The sequence below is a fragment of the Hemiscyllium ocellatum genome, chromosome 1, assembly GCF_020745735.1.
Source record: "Hemiscyllium ocellatum isolate sHemOce1 chromosome 1, sHemOce1.pat.X.cur, whole genome shotgun sequence".
Classification (NCBI taxonomy): domain Eukaryota; kingdom Metazoa; phylum Chordata; class Chondrichthyes; order Orectolobiformes; family Hemiscylliidae; genus Hemiscyllium; species Hemiscyllium ocellatum.
In genome coordinates, this window is record NC_083401.1 from 93,108,714 (window position 1) to 93,128,057 (window position 19,344).

General features: G+C 40.4%; 1 protein-coding gene across 2 annotated transcripts in view; it reads left to right on the plus strand.

Annotated features, from left to right (window-relative positions):
* The window catches only part of dlc1 (DLC1 Rho GTPase activating protein), a 462,723-nt gene that overhangs the window by 19,753 nt on the left and 423,626 nt on the right, over positions 1 to 19,344 (plus strand). The gene's annotated exons all lie outside the window — the stretch shown is intronic.

Here is a 19,344-nt window from a genome sequence, read left to right on the forward strand (position 1 = left end):
TGATGCTTATATGACATTGAGAAATTGCACACTCAAGCATATGCAGGGTAATTTTAACTCCCGACAATGATGTGGAATTGAATTGCCTACATTGATCAATTTTCTGTACCAATAACTTTAATGAAAAGGACAACTGAAATTCATTCATAACGGACAGTAAATTTCAATATTGGCCGTTACTACATTTTGCGCATATTCCATGTGCTCCATCTCTAAACAATTCATTTTTGTTCTGTTGATGAAAATGTTGATGTTTTGGGATTATAGAAAAGCAAAAATCTCAAGGATGGAGCAGCAATGAACTGTTGGATTTCCAGCAACAGTGATTACATTTAACACTGTGTGGTAGTGACCTCATTGCACTCAGTTAGGGTTCAAGTGCTTATCTTTGGGTCACTCAACAGAGTTTTATTGAAGAAAAGTAAAAAAAATCCTCAACTCAAGGAGGTAAAGGAGCAAAAATGTCAAAACAGCTGAACAAGTCAGACATGCATTGCTGTTTGTAGATCTTGCGATGTGAAAATCAATTTTCAGTGTTTATTCATTAAACAAAAATGATTGAAATTCAAATATAATTGATTGCATGTGACATGTGTTCAAAGGTTCTGCGACATGTGATAAAGATGCTTCATAAATGCAAGTCTGTTCTTTCTTAGCATGACAAACTCCTACTCTGATATGGTAGACAATTAGGCAATCAAAGAATGACATATCCAGTAGCTAAGAGCCATGATGACATCCTGATGCAGCCCAGTGTGATGCCTATAATTCCTTTAGTGATTAACAAAGCAAGGAACAATATAGATAAGGCATGTTTCTTTGACCAAGGTCTCAAGCGTAGCACTTGAAAATCTTAGAGCGACTTTCTCCCATTTGTGGTGTAATGATGACTTTTTTTTCCCCATAACAGAGTGAATTCTACAATGACGTTAGCATATTTTCCAGCCACAACGCACTACCCATTTTGGGCTGGCTTAAAGTGACAGGCTGTTTTTAACTAGAGTTAGCCTCCCACAATCTTTTACTAATTGTTGCAATCATGTTAATTAGAAGACATCACAAACTTGACATGTTGCCTGTGCTGGACACAATAAGTTAACGAAGTTTGATTTCACATCATGAACTCTCTGCATTTTTCAGAGGGGTTGAATTTTATCTCATACCCTTCCCCCGATATGTTGAACTGAAACCCAGGATTGAACACTCTCCCCCGGCTGAGCCATTCCAGCTAATTCTAAAGTCTATTCACGGAAGTTCTTTCTTTGTAATTTTCTGTTTTGCAATTATTTGCAATACATTATCACAGTGCATCAGGAAGGACTAGTATTGATTGAGGCTAGACTTTCCAAATTGTTGGTAATGAAGTCTATGACTGTATCACCAAGTTTCTCTATATCGGGTGTCTTTCAATTTCGGAACAGAAAATAATCAAATTGAACATCTGCTTCAAGCATTTATCCTTGTGGACCTCTGGCACTAATTTAGCATCTATTAAAATATCTCAAGTTAACCAAGATACTGCTACAGCCCAGTTGTTTACAGATTTTTGTTGTTATCTGTCTCACTCAGACACAAATGGCTGAGATTTCCCAGGTCTTTGGAGACAGGCATATTGCCAGTGGCAGGAAATTCAGCAGTATGTGTCCACCTGGAATTAAGAAATTACATGTTCAATTATGAGCCTCTTCTCACCCACACTAACACTTCACCAAGTCAAGAGGGTCTAATGAGGCATAGGAAAACTGGCAGGTAAACCCAAATGGTCTCCAGCAGGTTCCTGGATTGCAAGTGAGAATTCCTCCTATTCCATGCCCTCATTACATTTGTCAGCCTTGCAGCCAAGACACTACCAACAGATTAGTCTCTGCTCTCTCCAAGTCCCATTGAGACCTGCCTCTCTCACTCAAAACAAAAAATGCTGGAGATCACAGCAGGTCAGGCAGCATTCATGGAGAGAGAGCAAACTAACATTTCAAGTCTAGATGACTCTTCATCAATTTACTCCTGCCTCTCTCACTGTGGCATTCTCAAGTAGAGTCAGCCACATCTGAGAGTGCGGCAGGGGCACTGCCAAAATGGTAGACAATGGACTGAGATTGGGCCAGCAACTCTCAGGGAGGGAGGGGTGGGGGCTAATAAGCTGCTTTCCTTAGTTGCCAGCAGCCCCAGTGAAAGCCCCAGCAAAATGTCATGCTATCCCCTGGAGTGAGGGTTTCCTCCTGCTTTCGCCCCCAGCAATGGAAATTGATCGTCTTTGGTAAAGTTTAACCTAAAGTACCATTTTTGAAAGAAGTTCCCAGTTTCTTTTAAATTAAGGGCTGTGCTGTCATTAATATAAATAACAGAATATTCATTTGTGGAGGACAAGTTAGCTATTGAAATAAGAACAGTTGTTTCATTCAATTACTTCAACGTTGAAATAAATGAAAACAAAATATATTCAGAATAATCAACATCTTCCTTCTCTCAATGTATTATCTTCATATTGACGACCTTTAATGGATATTATTGACTTCCAATTTTTCTGATTACATCAAAGCCTATTTATGGCAACATTATAATCATTTAGTATCTAACCTGTCAGGAAGTCATTCATAACAATTATTATAATCAATAGGTAACCCACAAACTTAGCTCCAGACAATAATCATCAAAAGTAATTCAGCAGAAGAGAATATTGCAGTTACTTCTAATTCATTCCAATAGTTTTTTTTCTTTAAGACAAACTGATAAAGTCTTGAAGACCATGAATATGAGTGCACTAAAATTTCAAATGTTTCAAAGAAATGGGATATGTCCAGGCATATTTATTAGTTGACGTCAAGTGTAGGCTTTATAAGTAATAGAAGGGATAGTATGAGTGGTCAGGAAGTCTATGGTTTTAACATTCTGGGAATGAATGGATTAACAATAGAAAAGGTATGAATATTAACAAAGGTTGATGTTTTCTCACAAGCTCAGCTCTCCAAAATTTTTAATAATTTAGTTGACACGTAGATCATACCTTGTGGTAACAATATATTCTGCTGTAAGAATGATTCTAGATACCTTACAGAAAGACAAAACAAAATGCACCAAGGGTTGGTTGTGCATTGGACAAGTTACCAAACTGGGGATGGTGGCTAGAATTAATTAATGCAGAGACTTATTTCATATCCTATCATGACAGATTAAAATTATTTGGTTTTAAACAAGAGGCTCTTTATATAATAAGCTGGAAGCAGTAAATTTGATCTAACACCTGGTGGACTGTTGTAAAAACCCTGACTGGTTCACTTATTGCCTTTAGATAAGAAAACCTGCTGTTTAGCTGGTTCCAACTGAAGCTCACCTCCAGATCCACACTAATTGAGGGGATTTATCAATGGCTACTTCTTTGATTTTGGAATTGAGTAACAATTTGATCTTCTAATTTTAAAGGAAAATAAGGAACTGGGGCGATATTAAATGAATGCATTGGGCTGGTGTTTCACAACTACCCACCTTAGGGGAAGCGCAGTTAAGTTAGATTGCTTCCTGGAATGACAGTGTATCTTAGGAGGAAAGATTGAATGGGATGTGTCTAATGTCTCAAGAGTTTAAACCAGTGAGAGGTGATTCTTTGAAAAAAATAGAAGATTCTGAGAGAAGCAAGGTAGTGAGAGCTTGTTCCCTGGCTCGAGAGTCCAAAACTAAAGGTTCACAGGTTAAGAGGTCAACTGTTTATGATTGAAGAGGAGAATTTTGTTTTTCAGAGTTCCTGAATCTGGAAAATTCTCTACCCCTGAGGCCTGAGGATGTTCAGTCATTGAATGTTTTCAAGGCTGTGTTCAGTACATTATTGGACCCTAAGGAAATCAGGAGATATGCCGGGATCAGCTGGGAAAGTGGAGCTGAGGTCAAACATTAGCCACAACCAAATAGAATTTAAAAACACCGTCAAGGGAGATGAATGCTTTATCCTGCCTCTACTTTTTCAGATCTTGCATTTCTCAAGGTTAAGAGAATGTGGAAATGAACTGGATTGAATCTACAACTGTTTGGGATCGTAACACTTTTTGTTGACATCTGTTACCAAGCTGTTCAAACTCAGTACAGTGCTGGAAGAATATTTTTAGTAACAATTTTATTAACTTTCCTTCAGATGAACAGATGAAACTAAGGGAACATCATGTTGCTTTGCTGATCAGCTGTTCACATATAAAACTTGTTTTTAATTAACCCCTTTAATGCAGAAATCCTCTACTCTGTAGAGGTTTGGGGGGAAATTAATGCCAGTATAGGGAGCTGTCACCTGTTGAATGAGATAAAGCCTGGTGAAAAAGGGAGATAGAGATGAAAGATATCAGGTCTCCATGTAACTTTCATATCCCAACATCCTGTAAGCTTGTATTCAGCCAACTGTGTGAATATTCCATCCAATGCTACAAAACCTGTGAACGACACACATTGGTCTGTCAGATCTTGTACACATCAAAACAAAACTTCAGTAGATCAAGTATGTTCATTTCTAAATATTGCCACATTGTTTCCTCTGGGATATTTGTTACATTAGTGATTTTAATTACACATTTTTTTTTTCCTTTAATATTACTGGTTATAGAATTTTGCCATCGATAGGCTCCGCTAACCAAAGAGCAAATGATAAACCTTGTCCACAATCTCTGAAATAAAAGTTAGAATTAAATCTTTTCCTTCTGTCAGCACTGGAAATCATGAAATCATAGAATGGTTCCAGCAAGAAAGGAGGTCATTTGGCCTATCATGTCTGTGCTAGCTCCCTAAAAGAGAAATTCACCTGATGCCACACCTGCCTTTTCCCTGTAACCCCGCACAGCTTTCCCGTTAACAATCCCCTTCCCTTTTGAATGCCATGATTAAATTTGTCTCCATGATACTTTTAGAGTATGCATTACAAAACCTAACCAAGTCCTTGTCTTTGTTTGTTTTCGTGCCAGTCACTGTAAATCTGTACCTTCTCGTTCTCCAATAGGATCCATTTTTCCCAATCTACTCTGTGCTGTATTGAATAGTTCTGTTAACTTTCTCTCAACCTTTAAACAAAAACAGAAACAAAATCAAGGAAAAGCCATTGGACCCAAAACATGAACTCTGATTTCTCACCACAGATGTTGCCAGACCTGATGAGCTCTTCCAGCAATTTCTGTTTTTGTTTCTGATTTATAGCGTCGGCAGATCTTTGGTTTTTCGCTCAACCTTTCTATCCCCAAGGAGAACAGTCCCACCTACTCTGAACTATCTACATTACTGAAGTTCCTGAAATCATTCATATCAACCTTTTCTGCATCCCCTCTAATGTCTTCCCATCCTTGCTCGAGTGTGGTGCTCAGAACTGGACACAACACTCCTGACAAAGATAAACCATACGTAAAAAAGTCCCCTTCATTCGATTAGAATGGGAGGTAGGGTTGAGGTTGGGAGTTGTGGGAGTGGGGAGGGGTTGGAGAGATTGTAAAATACAATATGTATCCTGCCATACCCTAGACTTGACCCACATTTTACCGGAAGCAGAGGAGGATGCTGTGCCTCATCCTTGGATCCGCTGAGACCCTTATGTGGCCAACTAATGGCATTTAAGAATATCATCCTGCCTATTCTACTCTTTTGGCAAGGAAGTTCACATCAAGTGGTTGATCTGGCAACTTTAGCTGTGTAGGGCAAGTGGAGAACCAACTTGTAGCCCCAGCAGTAGCCACTGTCTGATCTGACACTGCTGGAACATCAAAGCTACCATCCATCTGGCAGCTCTGAAAGGCAGGATTTCCTTCACAGACATTTGCCTCGACTGGTTCAACTGGTATCGCTTCAAGAGACAAGGTGGGAAAGTCGACCAGCTGAAACATCCTGCTCAGTGTTTTATAGAGGCTTATCATAGCTGTCTTGTTTTTGTACATTAGAACTCTCTTTATGCAGCATGGGATTCCATAAACTTTATTAACCATATTTTCAATCTGCGCTGCCATGTTCAATGATTTGAGTACATATAGACCCTCACCCCCAAATCCTACATGCGCTTTATAATTTTACGATTTATTTTGATCTGCCTTCCATATTTATTCTAACAAAATGAATTACTTCATATTTCTTTTTTTCTTTTCACTGTTTTTCTTATCATTCTTCAAAATGTAGACATCACCGGCAAGGCCAACATTTGCCCATCATTAGTTTCCATTAAGATATGATAGATCTCGAATACTTGTGGTCTTTTTGATAACCTGCTGCAGAATGATGACCCGGTGACCTAGTGACAATAATGAAATGAAGACGTGTATCCAAAAGAGGGTGAAATATCACTTGATGTAGAATTTGGAGGTAGTGGTATTCTCATAAATTTTCTAGATGTCAGTGATCACAGATTTAGGAGGCATTACCAAAGAAATCTAGATAATTTTGCAAAAAGTATATTTTACTTATAAAATATCCAAATGCCCATTCCAAAGATATTTCAAATTGGACATTACAGAAAATGTGATAAAATGCACCTTTTCTCCATTGAGCATGTTGCATTGATAGGTGCCTTAATCCAACTGCAATCACAGTGACAGTCACCATACACAAATCTACAGCCCAACGGGTTTTGTAAGTTGCCAAATTTTGTACACTGTGGCTGAAAGGTCTTAGAAAGTGGCCTTTTCCCATAGTCTTTTTTTGTGATAGCTGCCTTAAACTTTAGTTTATCTCTTGTCACATAGTCCTGGACATTGCAATGTACCAGTCTGTAATTTTACTGGAAGATAATACTTGGCTGTATAGGACCATCAATCTTCAGGCAAATAAAACGGAGTTCATGGTCATCCATGCACAGTGGATGCTTGACTCAGTGCAGGCTGCAGCCACAGTACATTTCTACTATTTTGTTTAACATTTTGACCTGTACAGTGTCAAATCCTTGATATTTGTTGCAGCTGTACTAAGACTATCAAGGTTATATCACTGAGCTCCACCGAGTTCTCTCACTTTCCCATTCACCCTTCCCATTCAGTTATTCTTCTTCCACTCTCAAAAGGTTAAACTTGTAAAGTACATCATACAAACAAACACTGACAAATAACATTTCTTTTTAAAAGGTGAGCTAATATGCTGTAGTTTGTAAATACCATGTGAAGTCCTGGATTGTACCTGGGCTGCTTGCTTGCCAATGTTATTGTTTTAAGTGGAACTCATTGGAAAGCATCCAAACAAATGCAAAAGACTGAGGAATTTCAGGTGTAACCTATGCCCAGAGCAAATCCGGTTTCTGCAACCATTTGTGCTGGCTTAAAAGGTATTGTGCCAGAAGCTGATGCTGCCACAAAATTGTTGCAATCCAAGACTGACTGAATTATGTATGCAAAGCTCTACAATTTGGATACATTTTGAGGAGATGCCAAAATGTAAGATTTATTTTGAGTTACATTGCACTCATCCCTATTTTTAAGGCTTTGGAAAGCTTTTTTTTACATTAGTAAGAAACTGATTGTTGTACATCCATGCGACAAGTAAATGTAGTGCAGCGTGCAATTGTTCTATGTTTGATTGTGTGAATCTGTTTGCTTTGCTTGATTGGTTAAGACTGGGTGTGGATTCAGAGAAAACTAAACACTCAATAAAAAGAACGGAAACACGAAGTAGAAATTTTAAAGCACTGTGAGAAAAGTATGTCACGTACAAAGAAATTAATCTCAGTTCCATGTAGATTTGAAATATGAAGTATATTTTTTGGAAAATAAATTGTTTTTGCTTACTTAAGATCGGATTACTTACAGAAGCTGGACTAGACACTGATTAAAAACAGCTTATTTTTGTGATAGGTTTACTTTATTAGAATCATGTCAGATTACTGCTCTTAAATTTATCAAGGTATGTTTTAATGCACAACGTTTAAAGAGAAATTATGCTGTAAAATGTTGCTTGATTCCATTCGTTATGGTGGATTTTACATTTGGTAATATGCAAAATAGTTTGAGCATCCACCTACACAAAACGTACACTTCTTAAAACAAGAATAATTTTCAATGGCATTTGCACCCAGATTAGCAGTTTTTCCCACAAGCAAAATCTCTTGATCATTGCCTGATAGAGGGTTAGCAAGTAATGACTGTTTGGAGAAAGTAAATTCATAACATTTTTCTTTTGTGTTGCGTTTCTGTCTGCCATGCTGTAAATGGTGTCAAATATATTCTTTGAAGTGATTTGCTTTCCATTGCCAATTGTCAAACTGAAAGACATTATCATTAGCAGGCCTACAATGAAAGGAATTGTCTCCTTGGGTTTACTCTTTGAATCTGCTAGTCATTTTACATCCAATGTTTATGCAAGTTTATTCATTGTACTAAACACTAAAGTTATGAAGTTGCCAACATTGCCTAGGCTACTAAACCATAATGAATAACTGTACAGACAAACAATGAATTCTTTTCTAATGTTGTTACTGTTACAGTCCTGCCAAAATGGAATTTATGGTATTTGCAATTCTTAATATGCAGCTTTTCCATAGTATGGATTTTATTATGGCATATCTATAAAAAGAAATTCAGCAAACCATTACAATAATCATTTTCCTTGTTGAGACATATTTTAATGCATTGTTTCAGATCACGCTTTAATTTCTATAGTAAGACATCATTATATATTTCTATTAAAAATCCCCGTTAATCAGTAACAAATACCAATCACTGAGTTAACTCTTTGGTGGGACCAACTATTTGATTTGAAATTTGCACATTAATTCAAACTCTTGAAGAGAATTAAATTCTATTCTAAAAATAAATTATGCAAATTGTGAGAATAAAATTGACATAAAATCTTAGGAGATAGAAGTAAAATCTTATGTTAAAAAATGTCAGAAAAACATTCTTTTACACAGAAACTAACAGGCGTTTGCAGTAAGCTACCAGAAAAAAAAACTTTCATCTGAATTTGCCTATGTATTTACTAATGGCTGAATTTTGACAGAAATTGTCGAAGTGTCAATTTCGACAAGTTTCATGGAGGGTTTATCCGCATGAACCTGAGCAAACCTGCTCACATTATCTTCCCAAACTCACTTCACTACCAATACACCAGACTCCTATGGTGTCCTGATCATAGAATCCTCCCGCTTGGCAGGTACTCATCACTGCCAGGGTCTCCTGGTATTCCCATCACCAGTGCCATTTGAAAAGCCCAGTCTTGAAGCACCAAGTTGAGAGCTGCCAATCTGCAGCAGCCCTTCACAGTTAGAGTGAATTGCCCCTGACATGTCAGATGGAGGCACCTGGAGGTCCAGAGAATGGATGGTGCAGAGGAGTCTATCCTCATCAGCAAACGCTACCAGCCTGATCTGAGGTTTCTATCTGGGTCAGTGCTGATTCCACAGTCCCAAGGAACCACAGCAGTGCAGGAAGGAGGTCTGTGAACTTCTCTGCTTTGCAAACATAAATGCTTCCATCTTTTTTCTGCTACCTCATACTCACTCTATTTCTTCCCACCAAAACTCATGGTCTATCACTCTCATTATTGCACGCAATACTCACTCCTACCACCCAACTCACCCCCAACAACTAACACTGCTTGGCATCTGCACTGTCTCCTCCCTCACTCGAGGCACCCTATTCCAACATTAACAGCTCTGCCAGCCACTTTCATCTCACTCAATCCCTTCTTATGTCTGATATTAGGAGAAAAAGACTCATACTAAGGCAGAAATGAACAAGACAGGTTGTGGATGCCTAATATTTGGGGCAGCACGGTGGCTGGTTGATTAGCACTGCTGTCTCACAGTACCAGGGATTCGGGTTCAATTTCTGCCTTGAGTAGATGTCTGTGTGGAGTTTGCACGTTCTCCCCATGTCTGCATGGGTTTCCTCCGGATGCTCCGGTTTCCTCCAACAATCCAAAGATTTGCAGGTTAGGTGAATTGGCCATGCTAAATTGCCTGTAGTGTTGGGTGCAGGGGTAAATGTAAGGGAATGGGTCTGGGTGGGTTGCTCTTCGAAGGGTCGGTGTAGACTTGTTGGGATGAAGGGCCTGTTTCCACACTGTAGGGAATCTAAGAATATTTGGCTTGTACACTTCCTACAAGGAGAGCATCCTGACTCTGACCTTGTCTATGCCCCGGACCTGTATTTGGCCAGAGGTCAGGACCCTCTGACCGAAAGGGATCTCCTGGACTTGACTGCTCACTGCATCCTTTAGAATTTGAGTCATGGACATTTGATTGCTGCACTCAGTATGTTTGCTGAGAATCTGCTGCATCTTTTGCAATGTGAGATTGGCGTAACGCGATAACATACAGAAACACAGTCAATCCCTTGATTGATATTGGCAGGAATGATGACAAGCTGCCTGGTTTTCTGTCTGCGCTGAAAGACAAGACAAGGGAGTATCTCTGTGTAACACAACCTCCAGTAGCTGGTGGCAGTTGTAATGGAGGGCACTGAGCAAGCCAACTAAGCAGATCCCAAGGTCTTCTTCCAGTGTATAATGAGGCATTCAGCAGCAGGTGATGGAGAGCATCTGGAGCCATCAAACGGATTCTCATTTGAAAGAATGGTATCTTTGGTGGAAGGAGGGCTGGTAAGAAGGGAAATCAGATAAACAAAGGATTCATCAATCTAATGTAACCCACAGACTTCATTCAACATACAAACTTGAAATAGTTATTTGTTGATCCCTAGTTTCCCTTCTTCTTTGTAAAGATCTGATGCCAATGGAAATAAAAAATCTCTACTGTGTTCTTAGATGTACTTAGGTCAGGGACTTATGTGTGTTCAAATCTCATATTACAACAAGGCAAAAAGAGGTGCTGTGAGCTTTGAAGTAAGAATGAAGTGCATGATTGCAAAGAAAACAAGCACAGAACCTTGAGAAGACAATCTCTTCCGATGCATAAGATATGTGCCTGTCCTGGGTGTAATGCAGTGTGGTAGCAGTATTGTGGTGTGAAGTGTCAGTCAGTTCCAAAGTACAGTATTGAATGACTTAACTGTATTCTGAGTGAGGCTGCGACGTGTCAAGATGCACTGGCGAGGCGGTTGCTTTGGCAGTGCCAACCTCCATGGTCAAAGGGTCATCGCTGTCCATGGAGTGCACCCTGAATACTGGCCAAGATGGATTGACAAAGAAGCTGCCAGTGAACGGCGTTGACTTTCAAGTGAGAAATTGGCATTGTCTAGTTTCTCACCAGTATCTGGGAAAATAAAAATCTGAGTAGGTTATCATACAATATAAGCGCATGCACATTGGCTCGTCACCACTCACGAGAGACATCCTAGCCCTTGAAACCTGGAGTGAAAAATATTTTCTCAATACCAAAAATCTTTTTTTCTCTTTCACCCGTATTTTCTTAACTTTCATGGGGTGGCCCACATCATTCAGAAGCTGGGAAACTAAGCACCATAAATGAGTTCAAGGGCAAACATTCTATTTGTGGGGAGTGTGATAATACATCAGCATGGTGAGAAGACAAATTGGTCACGCTACAATCTGCTGGAAAGCAAAATGCTTCTTGTGACAATAACTCTTTTCCTGACGCCAGTCTTCTTATACCCTCAGCTATCTTCATGAATTCAGAAGCACTACATTTCTGACTTAGAAGTTTGACCTGTGAGTTTTATTTGCCACTATCTCTCAAATAAAGTGAGTTCAGTTGGTTATAAAGTGGCTACGCTTTATACAAGGTACATGAATGGTCTTACATGGTTTGGTATTTTTTATGGTCTTGTAAAAATGTACTGAACAGGTGAATATTAAATAATTATACGTGATGAAATTCACATATGTTTTAAATGTATTTCAGTTGCAAGAAAAACTGTTGTTTACAATCATACTGCATTTATTGATATACAGAGAAAGTAGGGTGTTGCTGAATATCTGGAAATTCTTTGCAAGTAGTGCTTGAGCTGCAAGTAGGAATTCATTTCCTGTTTCAACAAAGTTGATCTTACATTAGTGTTTCATTCTTACTGATAGATTACAAAGTTTGAGCTTAATCTTTTTATCAAACCAGTAATAATGCAATTACAAAAATGTTTCCTTCACCAGATAAATAGAATATTCAGATTAAACCTCTGTGAAACATAATAGAGTGCTGAACAGAACATTCTGTTCAGTTTTTTCTATAACCTGAGGAGGCAATGGCCTAGCTGTATTAACATTGGATTGTTCCAGGTAATGTTCCAGGACTCAGGTTCCAACCCAACCATTGCAGATGGTGGAATTTAACTTCAATAAAAATGTGGAATTATGAGTCTAATGATTGCTGTGAATCTATTGTTGATTGTCAAGTTCACTGATGTCCTTTAGGGAAGGAAGCTGCTGTCCTCACATGTTACTCCAGACCCACAGCACTGTGGTTGACTCTTAAACACCCTGTGGGATGGGCATTTCATGCTAGCCTAGCCAGCAATGCTTTCATCCCATGAATGAATAGAAAAAGCATTAGAATTGAGGTACTGAACTTGTTGTTCATTGTTTTAATAATAAGCTTTTAAAATTATTTCAAATTCAGTTTTATTCAGAAATCTCATGAAATAAGGACAAATATGCCTGTGTTAAGTTCAATAAGTCATTTAAGTTTGATATGGAACATCGAACACAAAGCAACCTCTATCATCAAACATATTTTTCAAACTTTTGGTAAGTGACTGCTTGAGGGCTTAGGGTTTATTTATCAAAAATGAATTTTTGATGGTGCTATTCATTATACTCATGGCATGTTGTGAATGTAGCATTATAGGTCACAAATTTCAGATTTGTAGCATTGGTATTTTTGATGCAGCATGTTTCATTTCAAATCCAATTTGGCATCAGGTTATGAGTGCGCATTTGGCTTGGCCTATGATATGATGAAGTTATCAGAGTGAGGATTTCAGAGTACACCCTGAATGTATTCAGGTTAGGCAGAACTTAATAATTCAATGTGATGCTAACACTGGTGGTTTTGGCTACTGATTGATTCCGTTTGCCTGTGGCTGAATTGATTTGTGCCATTGGTGATTGATATTGCTGCAGAGTTGGTGAACCCTGTGGGGAGTGGTGTGGCATGGGGTGAAAGGCTTAGTTCTCATTTCATGGGATCCACTTACACCATTTGGTCTCTGCCATGTTCTGATGTAGTTTTTATGCATCTTGACCTGCAACGCAACCAGCAGAATGAGCAGAGGTTACATAGGAGTGAACAAAATGCTTGAAGAGTTACAAGGATGGGAGAATGAGACATAGAACACAGATCAGTACAGCACAGAACAGGCCCTTCAGCCCACAATGTTGTGCCAACCATTGATCCTCATGTATGCACCCTCAAATTTCTGTGACCATATGCATGTCCAGCAGTCTCTTAAAATTCCACAATGACCTTGCTTCCACAACTGCTGCTATCAACACATTCCATGCTCTCACAACTCTCTGTGTAAAGAACCCGCCTCTGACATCCCCTCTATACTTTCCTCCAACCAGCTTAAAACTATGACCCCTCGTGTTAGCCATTTCTGCCTTCTGGCTACTGACTCTATCTATGCCTCTCATTATCTTGTATACCTCCAATGAAAAATGTCCGAGCTCAGTCAACCTCCCTTCATAAGATAATCCCTCCAGTCCAGGCAGCCTCCTGGTAAACCTCCTCTGAACCCTCTCCAAAGCATCCACATCTTTCCTATAATAGGACAACCAGAACTGGACGCAGTATTCCAAGTGCGGTCGAACCAAAGTTTATAGACTGCAACAAGATCTCACGATTCTTAAACTCAATCCCCCTGTTAATGAAAGCCAAAACACCATATGCTTTCTTAACAACCCTGTCCACTTGGGTGGCCATTTTAAGGGATCTATGTACCTGCACGCGAAGATCCCTGTGTTCCTCCACACTGCTAAGAACCCTATCCTGAATCCTGTACTCAGCTTTCAAATTCGACCTTCCAAAATGCATTTATCCAAGTTGAACTCCATCTGCCACCTCTCAGCCCATCTCTGCATCCTGTCAATGTCTCGCTGCAGCCTACAACCGTGTGGGCGGCACGGTGGCCCAGTGGTTACCACTGCTGTCTCACAGCATCAGAGACCCGGGTTCAATTCCCGCCTCAGGCGACTGACTGTGTGGAGTTTGCACATTCTCCCCGTGTCTGCGTGGGTGTCCTCCGGGTGCTCCGGTTTCCTCCCACAGTCACAAAGATGTGCAGGTCAGGTGAATCGGCCATGCTAAATTGCCCGTAGTGTTAGGTGAAGGGTAAATGTAGGGGTATGGGTGGGTTGCCCTTCGGTGGGTCGGTGTGGACTTGTTGGGCCAAAGGGCCTGTTTCCACACTGTAGGTAATCTAATCTAAAAAAAACAACAGCTCTCTATATTGTCAACGACACCTCCAACCTTTGCGTCGTCTGCAAACATGCTGACCCATCCTTCAATCCCCTCATCCAAGTCATTAATAAAAATTACAAACAGTAGAGGCCCAAGGACAGAGCCCTGTGGAACACCACTCACCACTGACTTCCAGGCAGAATATTTTCCTTCTACTCCCACTCGCTATCTTCTGTTGGCCAGCCATGTACAAAACCCTATGGGGGTCTGAGCAACATGGGTTATCACAAAATGTTTAGCAGAATTGAGTGACAAGTGTGAAGATGCCTATCTTGCTGGTGGGAACAGTGGCTCAGTGGTTAGCATGGCTGCCTCAGAGCTTCAGGACCCCAGGTTCGATTCCAGCCTTGGGCGACTACCTGTGTGGAGTTTGCACATTCTCCCCGTGTCTGCATGGGTTTCCTTAAGGAGCTCTGGTTTCCTCCCATAATTCAAAGATGTACAGGTTTGGTGAATTGGTCATGCTAAATTGCCCATAGTATCCAGGGATGTGTAGATTGGATGCATTAGTCAGGGCTAAGTATAGAATGATCAGGTTGGGGAATGGGTCTGGGTGGGTTACTCTTCAGAGGGTCGGTGGGGATGTCTAGAGCCAAGTGGCCTGTTCCCACACTGCAAGGATTCAATGATTCGAAGATGATCTCACTCCATCTTTCATCTTTTCACAAGTGACATGGCAAGTTCGCACTAGGCAGTGATGAGATACTAATTAACAGGGATTAATAGCTACTAAATGTCTTGTTAAAGCCACAACTCATAAACATTCAGAATCCACCTAACCAAACTCACCAAAAAAAGTTAGACATCAGGAAAGCTCAATGAAGAAATCAGCATGTGTACCCTGGCTGATTCATTTTACCATTTAGGAGCAGAATTAGACCATTTAGACCATCAAAACTGCTCTGCCATTCAATCATAGCCAATATATTTCTTAACCACATCCTCCTGCCTTCTCCCTATAGCTTTTGATTCACTTATTAATCAAAAACCTGTCTATCTGTGTCTTAAATATACTCAATGACTTGGCCTCCACAGCCCTCTGCAATAATGAGTTCCACCGATTTACCACTCACTGGCTGATGAAATTCTTCCTATCTCAGGTCTAAACAATCGTCCCTTCACTCTGAATCTGTGCCATCTCCTCCTATTCTGCCCTACAAGTGGAAATATCTTCTCCACATCCACTCCGTCTAGGCTTCTCAATATTCTGTAGGTTTCAAAGAGATCCTCCTCATTCTTCTACACTCTTTCAAGTACAGACTCAGAGTCCTCAACTGCTCCTCTCGTGACAATCTTCGAGGAGAAATTCCGCATTTCCCCTCCCCCCACCTTGTCTCAATCAAATCCCTCGAACTCAGCACCGCCTTCCTAATCTGCAATCTTCTTCCTGACCTCTCCGTCCCCACCCCACTCCGGCCTATCACCCTCACCTTGACCTCCTTCCACCTATCGCATCTCCATCGCCCCTCCCCCAAGTCCCTCCTCCCTACCTTTTATCTTAGCCTGCTGGACACACTTTCCTCATTCCTGAAGAAGGGCTTATGCCCGAAATGTCGAATCTCCTGTTCCTTGGATGCTGCCTGACCTGCTGCGCTTTTCCAGCAACACATTTTCACCTCTCGTGACAAGCCTTTCAACCCTGGGATCATTCTTGTAAACCTCCTCTGGACTCATTCCAAGGCCAGCATGTTTTTCCTTTCTAGGCTACTTACTGGGGGACGGGGTAAGGGTTACTCACTGTGATCATGCCTCATGACAGGTCTCTGACTGATGTGGAGCACAGATACAATGCTGACCGTTCTTTGACCAAGGGCACGGTGAAACAGGTGATAGGGCTACTGAAAATGTATTTCCATTGTTTGGACAGGTCTTACAGGCAGGCTGAGGGTGATTGGGAGAGATGTGGTGGGTGGGAGCATCAGCTGCTGCATAGTCCTGAGAGAGGTGCTGCATCATTCTAGCATGCTGTGCTGTACACAATTAGAGCACGCAACAAGGCCATATGATGGAGACTCAGGAATTGGGCAAACAGGAGCAGCCTTCTGAGGAGGAAGAAGAGCACTTTGGGTCAGAGGAAGCTGACAATTTCCATGACAGATCTCAGCTATGTTGGCTGCTATAATCAGACAGAAGCTCATTGAAACCCACTTCGAAGAAGTGAGAGCTGGGAGCAGCAGACAATTGTTGAATGTCATAGCCTTCAGGTCTTCATGCTAAAATCTGATTGGCATTGTCCAGTGCAGTCCAGCCTCTGTCAGCTTCACTTCTGTTCCTTTCTCCTTTCTGGAAATAAAAGCTTGTGCTTGTGTTTGGAATTGTCTGATTGCTTGGCTATGTGCCGTATGTGATTTTCTCTGATTGGACAGTGATAATCTGTGGATCTACAGTGGGCACTGGGGAGAGGATAGTGCTCACTTCGAGGGTGTTTACATAGGATGTAGCCAGGGACAGGTGAGGTGTGTGGAACTGGTGGTTAAACACTGAATGGGATTGTATGTGTGAGAGAGTGCAAGGAACAATGTGACTTTTAGGAGACTGTATCCTGAGGATTGTGAGAGACAAGCAATGCCAGGCTGTCCAGTTGCACAGCAGCATTTCAACAATGGCTCAGGTTCAAGAGATGGACTGAGTGATGAGTTATTGTTTTTTATTCATTGGTGGGATGTGAGCATCGCTGGCTGTGCCAGCATTTATTGCCTGTCCCTAGTTGCCCTTGAGAAGGTCGTGGTGAGCTGCCTTCTTGAACCACTGCAGTCCACCTGCTGTGTGTTGACCCACAATGCCAGAGAGAGGGAATTCCAGAATTTTGTCCCAGCCCCATCGAAGGAATGGCAATATATTTCCAAAAGTAGAAACAGGGCTAAATCTTTGCAACATTTTGCTAGGTGTCAGTTTCAAGGAATCTCATGGTGGTTTTTACTTCATGAGTCTTCATGGCTTTTCTCTCTCAATTCACCCTATCGAGTATGCAGCATCCTTTCACAGAGCCACTCCCACACAAGTTCCAGAAGTTCTGGCCAGTGCATGTTTAAACCCTAGCAGTACACCATTCCAATTACCATCAGCCTGTTGCAGTCACTCAGGTCAATGTGGTTTCCATACTCAGGAGCAATGTGCAGCAAAATGCCACAAGGAAGTTAATGATCTTCTGGTCTGGAAAGGTTAAGTGTCAGCATCTTCTCTCTGCTACCTCATATTTGCCCTAATTCTATCACTGTATCCATCTCCCACCAAAATATTTTCAATATTTTATGCATCATCTTTCCTCAATGGCTCTCACACATCCAATCATCCCAAATTAGTAATCATCTCTCCTTTCTGCACTTCCTACTCACTTGGCACATTTCACCATCTACCATGACTGAGTTAAAAATCACAAAACATACAGTTATAGTCCAATAGGTTTAATTGGAAGCACTAGCTTTTGGAGTGCTCCTCCTTCATCAGGTGGGTGTGGAGTACACAATTGTAAGACATGGAATTTATAGCACAGAAGACACAGAAAGATCAGCACTCTGAAAGCTAGTGCTTCCAATTAAACCTGTTGGACTATAACCTGGTGTTGTGTAATTGTTAACTTTGTACAGCCCCCAGTCAACACTGGCATCTCCAAATCATGACTACCATGACTGAGGCCTGATTGTCCCCCACTAGGCAAGACTTCAGGCATGTTAATAGATTTACAGTGAAGATGCACTAAAAGTGAAGGGATTCAGTGTGTAATTCAAGGCACTGAAGAAATTGAGGGAAACAATGATAAGGTTGGGAGTTCTATTTGAGAACAATAAAACAATGAGGAGGTGGAGCGTGGATTTTCTCTTCTTAAGTGTTCCAAGTTCAGAAATATGAATGGACCAGTGGAAAGTCCAGAACAAAATACAAATTACAAAACTTCCATAAGAACATCTACAGAAAAGATCTTAAATAACAGCAACCAAAACTGCAAATTAATAACGCAACAGTAGAAATGATTGGGGGAACTGCATAATAATAGAGTGCCTCACAAGAGAGAATAGCTTATACTTTACTAGAGAGCAGCAATAAGAAACTCACAGCCCCATAATGCACCTGTGGTCAGAATACTTTAAGAGTTTTCCTGCAGCTAACCAATGTCAAAGAACCCAGTTGTGGCATCAAAACTTTTTGATAGAAACTGCAGAATATTAAGTGAGAAAATGCTGTTGTAAGATAAGGCCACTACATGCACTAGGAAGTTCCATTCAAGATTTGCAAATATGTGGGATAAGGAAACAGACACCACATATCAACAGAAACCTATGCAGTTGTGCAATGCAACACAAATTTATAATTAATGGCAGGTAATTAAGAATTTAGACCAAAGCTGTTATTCTTGTTTTCTCTGTATTTTCAACGTCGTTTATGTTTGGAGGGTTATGAAGTTAAAATCAGCACAAAGATAACTGAATTAACCACTTCTAACATTGTACTTCTCCATACTTTTGTCATCTTTTTCTTTATAATTATCAGTGTAATGCGAACCGCAGATTGAGTATATGCAACAGGAGAAAAATATTAGGGAAAATTATTGCTTGTTCCAGTGTACTTTCAGTTCCACAGTAAAATCAAAATCTGCCAAGTTCTGGTATCTGAAATACAGTATAAAGCCCCCAGTGCTGTTTCAATCCTGTTAGTACTGGAAGAAGTGAGACCCCCAGAAAGAGATATATTACTGGTGGTCCTTTAACGTGCCAAGTGCGATACAAATGAAAACAAGCATTTGCACTAGTTTAGCCCTTTTTTTTGTAATTCTGAAACAATGTTACATCTAATTAACCATCGAGCAATCATCCACTGTAACTTCATCCATGTTGATAGAAATTGGCAAAGAAAATCGTATATATTTAAATGAAAACCTGAAGAATTTACTATGATTCATTATTTTCTTAGTCAATTGTGATGCAGGGCTGGTAGTATAATACATTAGCATGCTAAATTTGCAACATGTATTTATTCATTTCACTCCAGACCTGATTATGGAGGTGCTAACCTCAATTCCGTACTAACCTATTGGC